General features: G+C 42.1%; 1 long non-coding RNA gene across 1 annotated transcript; it reads right to left on the reverse strand.

Moving 5' to 3' along the window:
- Nucleotides 1–2,342: 2,342 nt before the first annotated feature.
- On the reverse strand, nucleotides 2,343–10,854 carry LOC146753889 (uncharacterized). The gene is made up of 2 exons (XR_014939322.1): nucleotides 8,646–10,854; nucleotides 2,343–3,288 (listed from the first exon to the last, which is right to left on the reverse strand). It is a non-coding gene; the product is annotated as an uncharacterized LOC146753889 (long non-coding RNA).
- Nucleotides 10,855–11,655: the final 801 nt, after the last annotated feature.

The following is an 11,655-nucleotide window of genomic DNA, read 5'->3' on the forward strand; positions in this document are numbered from 1 at the left end:
GACAGCAGTCCCAAACTGGCCAAAGGGGTATTTCATATCTTATGTTGTGCCACTCAGCAATTAAAAAAGGGGGAAAGAAGGAGGAAGTAGAAGATGTTCAGAGTGATGGAGTTTATCTTCTCAAAGCACTGCCATGTTGAGTCCTGCTTTCCTGGAAGTGGCCAAGCTTCTTGCTGCTGATGGGAAACACTGAATGAATGCTTTATTTGCTTGTGCAGCTTTGGCTTTACCTGGTAAACTGACCATTTCTACCTTTCCAGTTCTCTCTCACACTGAGAGACTGAGTGGCTGTGTGATGCTGAGCTGCCTTCTGGGGTCATATCACAACATTAGGCAACCTTCATTCCAGTCAATAACACCTCTCTGAGGGGACACAAAGAAAGATGTCTCAGTTTTGCCCCATGTACTTTAATGCTGATTTCAGACATGGATCATTGGAACAGAAGTTTCTCTATGAATACAGGAGGCAGACTTTAGTTGAGAGATGATTAATATCTGAGGTTTCAGGCTGGCTTTGGGTCTCACCAAACTCACTGAAGACAACTGGAATCTCTTCTTCATGAAGCAGTATAACCAGGAATGTAACATTCACAGACTGCCAGTTATGGTGAGTCACAGGGCATTGTAAAGGGACAAAACTTTTAAAGTGCCATTTCTACACTTTCTTTTACTACTTTGTCAGTGAACCAAATCTTCCACCAATAATTACACAGTCTGTTCATGACTAGCTGTTACCATGAGAATTTCATATGCATAATACAGGGCTTTATGTTCCCTGCTGCTCCTGTGAATTCTTTTGATTCTTGAATTCATTCTTATTGCAACAGCCAGAGGTGGAAGGGCTCATATAAAAAGAGAAAAGGTGATAATGGAAGTGTCTGCATGTTCTACCAGCCAAAGATACAGCCTAAGACACCTATTTATTACTGATTCTTTTAGCTGATGCTTTGTTATATAAGAAACCTCCAACTTTTTCAAGACTTGAACTAGTTTGCTAGAGTTCAGGTCCTCTTTTAAGCAGAAATACCCATATTTTATCTCACTGTTGTAACAGAACACACCGATATGTAGAAGATGACCCTGTTTACCCAGTCAATTTGAAGCTCTGTTGTTGATTTGACTGTGAAGTGTATATTTAATTACAGAAAAGGTGGATTTTTTCCCAAATCAGTATTAATTAAAGCCCAGTTTCCTATGGGTTACTGATTCATATGTATCCTGCAAGTGTCCAGATGTGCTTCTAGAATCCTGATTCTTGACATATGCTGATTTCTTTTTTTTTTTTCTTTTTTTTCCTTTTTTTTTTTCCTCTGGTCTTATAAATTCCATCCTTTGGAAACTTGTAGGCAAGATTTCTGTCCTTTAGAACAACATACAATGGAAAACTGCATTGAAATTGGAACTGATGCTCTCCCTTTGGAAAACTATTAAGTGCCAATACAGCTAACTGTATAACCTCCTTCCAGCTTACTTAGTGCAGTAGGAAGAGGCCTTTCAAAATATGTGAAGAATAAGTAGAGCTCCACTTAATCTTTTGTTTGCAGCAGTTGAGTTTTCTTTAGGCTCTTCTAAGGATTGAGATAGCATGTGCTACTTTCAGTGGGAAAATAGCAAGGAGTTGCTGAAGTACCCACTGGCAAAATGCAGTACTGTTTACACTTCTGGTTTCTCTCCTGACACTGAGTCCAGACAAGATTCAGGTCAAAATCAGTGCAGTGTGAATGTAGCTTGTCTCTTTCATTATGTTGACACAAACGAGTCCATTTTGACTGGAGTGAAGGTCACCAGGCCTCAACTCCTCTGATCCACAGGGTGGACCTAAGTACCAGTTCATTTCCAAACAACTCCTCTGGGGAGAGAACATTAAAGAGGAGGGAATTTCTTTGAATCCAGTTATTTTTTACCTATCATAAAGGTAAAAAAGTTCTTCCAGGCGTGAACTCATCTTGTCCTCATCTTATTGTGGGATCAGGGGTGTCATTTGATTGGTTGTTCTCTTGCTAAAGTAGAAATGCTCCTATTAAAGGTGTTGCTCTGTTTCAGATGATCACTAATCCTAAAAGAAAAATACCAGCTTTAATTTCAACAGTGTCAGGCTCAGGTTGGAGGAAGTTAAGTCTTTTTTTAGTCCTTTAGTCTGGTACTTTTAACATTATGGCCAACTTTTTGGTCTGTTTCTGTATAGTGTTACCTCCAGAAATGATTCAATTGAATCTGTTGTTCTTTCAGGGTGTATTCAGTCCTCAGGCACACTATCTCACGCTTCCTGGAGACCATACTGCCATCTTCCTGCACACCTCTTTACAGCCTCTATTACAAAAGAGTCTGCTGTGCTCAAGAGCATATTCTGCCTTGTTTAATGTGGATTGCTCTGAAAGTAATGCCTGTTATTTATTTCCATGGAAAAGACAACAGATACAAAGAGCACAATAACACTATGTGATAGAGCAAATTCTCTTCTGCAAAGGGCTGTCTCTCAACATGGTCACCAGCATTAGCAGTGCATTTCCACCAGTGATGAAGGAGTCAGGTGCCAATCTGCACCAGCAGAGATGGCCCACCTTGCTGTTGCCACCACTGAAATGTACTGCCCACTGCCTCACTGTGCTCACATCCACTGTTTGGTCTCCATAAATGTCCACCAGCTGCCAGTGGGTGCCAGGAATTCAGTGATGCACCTTAGCTTCATTTCCACTTCTGTGTCAGACAACATTCTGTCAGACTGCCCCTCTGCTGCTATCTGTCATACAGTAACAAAATGCAACAGCTATTAGTGGGAAGGTTCAATTTCTACTGCCATACCACCAATATCCACTTTTGACATTGGAGGCCAACATCATAAAATTAAAGTTCACAACTTTCAGAGTAGTCCTCATATGAATAAATATCTCATGATAGACCTAGATGAAATGTAATCTAGCCTAGTTCTGGATGCCTAACAGTCTAATGTAGTCATCTTACTTCACTGCCAACCAATAGTGCAGAATGCAACCAAGTGAATCCAGCCCTTCATCAGGAGGGATGCTCGTAGCATAGAGAAGGAGATGAACTGAGGTCTCTCAAAGGAGCAAAGAGGTTAAACCCCAGTTTTCCTCTCAGCTCTGGTCTGGATAGAGAGGTGGAAGGTTTAGTGGGTGATCCACTACCCAGTTTTTCTGAGGACATCTTTCAAGCCATCTCTTTGAAGATTTCTTGATTGCTGCTAAATCATACTCTTGTCACCATGTGATGGGCTCTGTCTTGCTTTGCTGCCTATTTGAGGGTGGCATCATCTGGCGGTACAAGGAGCTGTGGAAGTGAAAATGAGGCTGTGAAATCATATGATTAGGCAATTTTCTCCCAGTGATAAAAACTAAATTAAAAATAGATGTTAAACTGTTCAATTAATTAGAGTGCAATAATGTAGTCTGTTCCTGGGCTCTAATTTGTGCCGTGTTGAAAGTAGCTGCGTTCTTCCCCCTCTGCCTCCTTATAAATAAATCATATGCTTTCTGGATCAACTCATCCAATTATATCTTAATTGTTTCTAGGAGCAAACCTCACTACTACATTAATTGTCACACAAGCATTTGCTCACATAGGGCCAGATTCCCATTGGTGATATTTTAATTATTGTTACAGTGCAAACACGTACTTCAACAGCTTATTAACACTAGAGGGTGTAGAAAAGTTTTAACAGCAAACGAAAACCAAAAAGGGTGTTTCCTGTGAGGATTCTGACAACCTCTTTGTATATTCCTTTATGATATTTCTGAAGAGGCTGAAAACCTGGATAAATCTTAGTAACCTGATGTAAATACTGATGATACATATGTGAAAGTATGTGATACCAGTAGCTCCAGAATGATGTTTGATATATGCTATATAAATAAGTAATGCAAGACAAACTCTGTGGTGAAGAGGAGGTGTTAAATTCTCAATTTTTTTACAAGAAAGTTTATGAAGTATAGGGGGGCACATAGGGCTGGTAAATAACATCTAGTTGAGTAAGTGCAGATTAAAATGAAGATTTCAGAACACTGAAGAAGGCTATGATATTCTGACCTCACCATGACATTCAGTGAGGCTTATCCTCCCACATCACTTTGGAACAGTTTAATCTCCAGTTTTTGTATGTATATTTTAGCATATATTAATACTCTTCATGAGTAGAATTGGGAGAGGGCAAGAGATGATTAAATGCACATGCCTTAGTTACATTACAATTTCTTAAGCCTGGAACTTTGTTAGGCCTTCACACTTATTTTGGTTTTAATGGTTATGTGACAATTTTTAAGATACTACCTCCTGTTTTACTGTATCCTTATATGACAAAAAAATAAAATAAAATTTAAAAAAGAGAAAAAAAGCTCATTTTGAGTCAAGCAAATTTTTAGGCTTGACACAGAACATTTCATATAGGACTTCAGTTTTGAAAGCAAATAAATTAATGGGAAGAGTCTTGGTAACAATTATCAATTAAAAATGAGAAATCCAACTGTGATGTTTAGACAGTCGTGGTAAAAAGTGTTTGGTTTCCCTTGATCTTCCCTTCCACCCCTTAAATAAAATCATTCCTGGTAAGCTACATTTTAGGTTGCTCTGCATTATAGATAGAAGTCTTCTAAAAGCTTTGGTTTACTAGGCTTTGCATTTTCACTGTTGGGGTGATAAAAAAGAGCTCTATGCAGCTAAAGTGTGTTAACTATTGGCTAATAATAACTGCAGTGGTGAGAAATGAGCATTCAATTTACACCACATCCTTGTAGCTCGTCAAAACAACTCCCTTTGTAGAGTTAGCAGCACCCATGTGAGCTCCTTAGGCTTGAGCAGATGTACCTCTCACCCTGCCTCAAGAAAGCACTTGTCCCAGGGTCTAGGGTACTACTGGCTCAGTATTTCCTCTCTGCCTCAGGCTCTTCCAGGAAACAGGAGTGGTCTGCACAGGGCCTAGCACAAGGACCAACATAGGGCTGCAAAGATGAGAAGACTGGAGCATCTCTCCTATACAAAAGGATTGAGAGGGCTGAGACTGTACTGGCTGGAGAAGAGGAAGCTTATGGGGATCTCATCAATGTCTGTAGATAACTGCAGGGCAGGCATAAAGAGGACAGGGACAAGTTCTCCGTAGAGGTGTCCAGTGTCAAGAGGCAGTGGGAACAAACTAGCACATAAGATGTTTCTTCTGAACATCAAGCTGCCCTTCTGTGCCTACTAGGTGATAGAGCACTGCTACACGTTGCCCAGGTTGGCTGTGGGATCTCCTCCTTAGGAGATCTCCAAAGCCACCTAGACATTGTCCTGGGCATCCTGTTCTGGGTGTCCCTGCTAGAGCTGGTGTTGGACCTGATAGACCCAGAGGTTCTGCCAGCCTTAGCCAGCCTGGGACTCCATGATGCTGTCTGGCTCATTTTGCTTGTCTGGCAGCTCTCTGTCTAACACAGCCTTGCATGTGATATGGCTCACTCATTGCCAAAGAGTGGCTTCCTACCTAAGATTAAGGCTGAATACACTGTTATTTCCTGTTCAGTAACCTGCCAGCAGATAATCAGAAAGCAAAAAAGCAGTGAGAATAAGGAGAGATGTGCTCCACAACATGCCATGAGACAAGGAGGAAGGCTTCTGACTCTGTTACAAGAACATTTCTGGGAGGAGACTACAGCAAGAATGACAAATATTAATCTCACGGAGAAAAGACAAAAAACAAAACAAAACAAAACAACAACAACAACAACAAAACCCACCCAAAGAATAAGGAAATTGTAAAGGGTAAGATTAGCACAACATCTGTATTTATTCTCATGTGAAAAACAAAACAAATCAACAAACAACTAAGGAGATAAATTTCTAGCCTTCTCTAGCTGCAAAGACAACCTGGACTGTGTAAACTAGAAGTGTGGACAGACTCTTTGTATATGCAGAGAGATGGACTAAACTAGCAGTCACCAGAGAGCAGGTACATGCCCCATTTCACTGCTGACTCCCATGCCAAAGAAGATCCATCTCATGCACTTTATCCAGCGTGGACAGAGGCACTGCCACCAAAGCTCCACTCCTTTGGAAGGAAACTGTGTAGGACTGTACCAACAATTAAAGCACACAAGCAGCCATACATTTTGCAAAGTAGCCTTTGGTTTGAGGAACTGGGTGCCTACCTAACTCTACTGCAAGTGGGGATGCTGTTATCTCTCCAGCTCTTGCACAGAGGTCTGTTGGGGAGCATGGGGAACACAGTGGGTGGTGGCAGGCGTTTTACCTGAGCCTGCATAGTCATTTGATACAACTGTTCCCCACCTGAAGGAAGTATTACAACTTCCCCCATGAAAATGAAAAATGTGAAGTACTCAGGTCCTGCTGAAGAGGCACAGCAGTACTGTGCAGGTTGGGCTCATTACAGTTTCTTCAAGGCCTATTCATGCTGAAGTAGGACTCCCTGCAGCATCTCAATTAGTAAACTAATGGAGACAATCTGGGCCTATTCTTCTGTTATTCACTGGCTGCTTTTTGCTACTGAGGTAGCACAAAGGAGCTTTATTTCAGGCAAGGATCTGATTATTGAGGTCAATGCCAAAGATAAAACCTCTGACATTCAGAAGTTCTGTAGCCAAACACATAACAGAAAGACTCCAGAAACCCAGCCAGGGACTTCTGAGAAGAGAAGCTGGAGGAACAGCACTGACGAGGCTCTCTGCTGGCACAAAGCCCTCTGCAACGCTGCCTGCAAAGCCCAGAGAACCTGGCTCCCCCAGAACAAGCAGAGTAGGTAAACCACTTACTTAAAGTCACCACTGAAGACACCAACATCAAGCTTTTCTTTGGGACTTTGTGTAAGACAGTGCCATATGTAACCTGACCTTTAAATCCTGTTTTTAAACTAAACACAAGTCTGTGCTTCTTTTCAGTGATAGGTAGAGTCCGTTGGCATATAGCCCAATTACACAAATGGACACTTCACTTAGGCTATGCGTATACATATGTATGGCTGTATTTACATTTCAGTTAGACTATCTTTTTCCATCTTCCTTTCACATTTGATTTCCATTCTGCTTCCCCTTCCTGCTGCCTTGCTGTTACAGTGCTCTTCTAATACTTGTATTTGCCAGTTACAAAGCAGGGACTCTTGGTAGTAGAAGTTGCAAATAGAAAACCTCAGGTGCTTCACTGTCATTTGCAAAACTATCTTAACCTCTTGGGAAGTGTCTAAAGAGCCACTGAAGAGGTGAATTAATACACTTATCTTGCTCCTAATGAGAAACTCATGTGTTACCACAACGAGAAATGAGAAGAAATAGTTGGAGGCATTTTTTTGTTTTGTTTTAAAATTGAGATTTATTTGTTAATTTTTCCTACCTTCTTTGTGAGGGTTTATGAAAAGTTATCACATCTCACCACCACAGGTATGAATCAAGCCATTACTGATCCTCTGCAGTGGTTAAGGCTTCCATATTTCAACCTGTACAAAGTCCAGCTTCAAGAACAAATGCTAATCCTGATGCAATTATACAAAAATTATTACAGGAGGCACAAAATTAATTATAGTTATTGACTGGGAGGAAACTTTCTACTGTTTTTCACAGCTAACACTATTATTCACTCTAGTGGCAAAGAACACTAAACTATAGCATGAAAAGATAATTACAGCATTGCTGCTCACAAGCAAAAGATGCTATGCTTAACTTCTAATTGTATCCATTCCTCACTTCTGACTCTGTTCAGAATTTTTTATCTACAGCGTTTTGCTTACCCAAGTAACTTATTTATATTTGATAGGATATTTTTACTGTTGCCACTAGAGGTCTATTCACTACTACAAATATCAAAGAAAGAGGCAAGAAATACGTTTTCTTTGGATTTTAGTTCTTTTAATTAGTCAGATTTAGCACTGGAGTAAGGAACTAGAGCTGCATGGCTGTGGATGCCTCATAGTAAAGGACAGAAAGCACTACTATTTTTTAAAGGCCATGTACAATTTTGTCCTACTAATGTCACCTGTTTCATTTGGTAACTGGTACTTTTTGTGTGTTTTTTACTGCATTCTTCCAGCATGGGTCAGTTGTTTTCTGTGCCTACCACACAGCTACCAGACATGATAACTGTGTAAATAAAATGTTCCTCTGTGGCAAAGAAAAGTCAAGTGGTTCCATGCTCCCCAGATTTGCCCCTAGGGGGACACAGTCAGTTACCACTGATGTCAGCAGGATCTGTGTGGGCCCAGGTGCAAGCAGAGTTTGGCCTTCTGTTCCCAAACCTTGCTCCCTCCCTCCTTCTGTCTTTGCCAGAGTCTATGTAAATGATGCCCTTATCAGGCTTATTTTTTCATCCCTTGTGAAGTGCAGCCACCTCCTCTTCCTATTCCATATACCAGGATTTATATGAGGTTTCTAATATTTTCCACCCTTTGTCTGATATTAAGTGCAAGTTTTCTTGCTGATTATCTGAAGTGCGTCTCTGCTCAGCTCAAGGGTGAAGGAATGACACTGCTCTGTAAAGGTGGGGTTTGCAAAAAGGCTCTTCAGGGCTAGCAGGTTTACTACTGCTAATCTGTAGTAAACTTCCCGCTGACTTCATGAGACCACAGTCAGGCTGAAATGCACAGTAGCCTAAAATGCCTCCCTTATCTTCTTTGGATTCATTTTTCAAAAGGATCAAAATTAGAAGGCACTTACTGAACATTTTTCTCAGGCCGGTTTAAAAGCTGTCCTGCTTGTGCTTCTCTTCAGTCTGCAAAGATGAGTCTGGCTCAGAACAGGATGACATCTTACCCCAAGAGGACAAATGAAAGAAGGAAATCTCATGTAGCAGGGAGGTCATCCTGAAGCACTTTTCCCTGCCTCTCTCTGGAACTGAGAAGTTGAGAAGTGCAGGTCTGGCTCTCATACTGTTCCCAGAGTCACCCGTACACACTGCTCACCCCACACAGGCTCCAGGCCTTCCCTGCACACCCTGGATCTCCTCCAGCCACCCCAGCATGACCTTGGATACACTTATCAGCCTGCCATACAGGCCAAGGCTGTAGGAACCATGCATTAGTGGAAATGGCCCAGCTCTCTGATCCTCTGCCTACAAACAGGACTAGGAGGAGGAACATCATTTGGGCCAAGGGCATGCTGTCCTGGATTAACATAATAACAATGCAGGCCTGGATGGGAAACCTGGGGTCAAGACACTAGGAATATCTGGCTTGCCTGGTTTTAATCTCTGTTGCCTTTGATTCACTTCTGTTCTCATGTCCCACCAGAATCCTTGGAGAACTTATCATTTGTATGGCAATCAAGCAGTCACGTGAGTGCCTCAGCTGGAGACTCAAAGCCCTCATGTCAGGTCAGTTCTGTGCTGCCCAGGTGGCAGCTCCTGGTGCCAAACACCTGGACTTAATCATATGCATTACCAGTCCTCAACCCTGGTGCCTCTTCAGGTCTGGAGATGGTGGTTCAGCAGCAGCCTCACAGCCCCATCCCTCTTACTGCACCCTGCCCAGCCTGCACTCTACCCCCCACATAAACACATGCCTTTCTTGTCTCATGAGCTGTAAAAGCTTGGGAAAACTCTGCTTGGCGAGGGAACTCACTTTAGCCAAACTGCCTGCCAAGTATATAAATCTCAGGAAATTTAACCCTTTGGAGTGCACACCCATGTGTCCTAGTGATTCAACTGACTGAATGTCTGAAAGACATCGCTTTGAAAGGATTGGTGGGAATTTTACAAATAAAGTTCCAAGTTTTCTCTTTCCCTGTCAGTGATGACTAGCAGTGATGCTGAGCACATGCAGATAATTGATTGTCTCTTTTTGCAGTTCACCAAGGTGTACAAATGGCAGAGTCTGCAGTAGGAGAGTCTCAGAACTCTGAAATAAGAAATCCCAGTCATTAGGAACTTACTTTACACAGAAAACATTTTGGCACAGAGAGATGGAGCAGATGAATCATCCCTGACAACTGCTGATGTCCAAAGTATAACCAAAGTGTATTAGGCAAAAAACTTCTTCCCTGTCTAATTTCAGCATGATGACCCACATTTGTAGTTGGATTTCTGGTGTCACAAGGCTTTTTTTTCCCCTCCTTTTCTCTTCTCTTCTCTTCTCTTCTCTTCTCTTCTCTTCTCTTCTCTTCTCTTCTCTTCTCTTCTCTTCTCTTCTCTTCTCTTCTCTTCTCTTCTCTTCTCTTCTCTTCTCTTCTCTTCTCTCTTTTTTTTTCCTGCATTCTTTTGCTGTTTGAGCCCAAAGGAACTAGAAAGAAAATAATTTCATCCTTATGGCAGCAGTACCTCAAGGTCCCAGACAACACCATGAGATCACCAAAATGGGTCCCTTACACACTTCAGCTAAGAAACACTTTGTGCCCTGAAGTGTTTTAATCTAAAGCAGGGTTTATCTAGGGTTTAATCTAGCAGGCTATTAAGCTAGCCTGTCCTACCTTACAGTCACTTACTGGCTTCAGAGTCTTCATCACAGCACAGATCTCCAAGTGTGAGTGGAAAAATATTTTTCACTGTGCTCTCTGTTCCCAGTATGATTGAAAAAAAGTGCACTGCTGGAGAAGTGCAGAACTACATAGGGAATGCAAACAGAGGTTAGGGAAATTCATATTTCCAGAAGACAAAGAGAACACAATTTTTCTCTCCTTTAAAACTTCACAACCACCAAACTCACAAGATGATTACACAGAGCCTATGAACTGCTGAGCACGTGTCTATGAGGATCCCCTGTAAGCATGAGGCTAGCCATAGCTGACCGCTTGATAGCTCTTTTTTTTTCTTCCTTGACACATCTTTGAGCTTCACTGGCTTTGCTCTTCACCTGCATATCAGGGTAGGTCTTGCACTCTGACCATGATAAATGAGAAAGGTCTGCACACTCACATAGGCAAGTGGAATGCCAAAACCGCTCCACCCCCTTCTCCTGTCCCCCTCCTTCTCCCTTTTCTCCCTCTCCCTCTCCCTCCCCCTGCTTCCCCCCCCCCCCCCCCCCCCCCCCCCCCCCCCGTTCCCCCACGGCCTTGAGCTGTGCCATTAATCTGTGCCTTGAAGGCTTTCTGAGTTCTGGTGGGAAGGACGGGTGATTTTCCTTATCAAGAATGATAAGCTTCTTTGAATTCATGTTCCAAAGAAACTCAGTAGGAATAAAACAGTGAAAGGGTCATATCTCTACTCCATGTGAATTGGAGTGGGGGGTGGTAGCCTGGGGGAGAAAGCAGGGTGCTGGTTTGTTTTGCATCCAGAGGTTTAGAAAAATACTGCTGGCCTTGATGCTGCAGCTGTTTACTGTTTCTAGGCTTGACAGTATATTATTAACTGCAGCAGCCGTGTACTAACATCTGTGTTGCTCCGATCTACTCTGTGACTTCGAGGTCTCCTTCTGTTGGCTTTTTATGTTTGTTTATTCTTGAAGGAAAAGCCTGCAAAATTTCTGGTTTTGTTAAAGATATGGAATTGACATGCCAAAGACAGAAATTGAAGCACAGACATTTTTCCATTCTGCTAGTAGCCGCTCAGTATCCTAGGACCATTTTCTTTTGAGTATTTACCGCTTTCAGTAATCATTTCTGAGCAAAACAAATACAAGATGGAGAACATAAACAGGATGACAGAACAGGTCTTGGGAGGATCTGAGAGCAGCTTATCAGTTAACATGTACTAGCCTAGTAAGTGCTACTGGTTGTTTCTCTTCATTGTCATCTG

The sequence above is a fragment of the Coturnix japonica genome, chromosome Z (genome assembly GCF_054131305.1).
Source record: "Coturnix japonica strain WE chromosome Z, WE-NBRP24, whole genome shotgun sequence".
NCBI classification, from domain to species: Eukaryota; Metazoa; Chordata; class Aves; order Galliformes; family Phasianidae; genus Coturnix; species Coturnix japonica.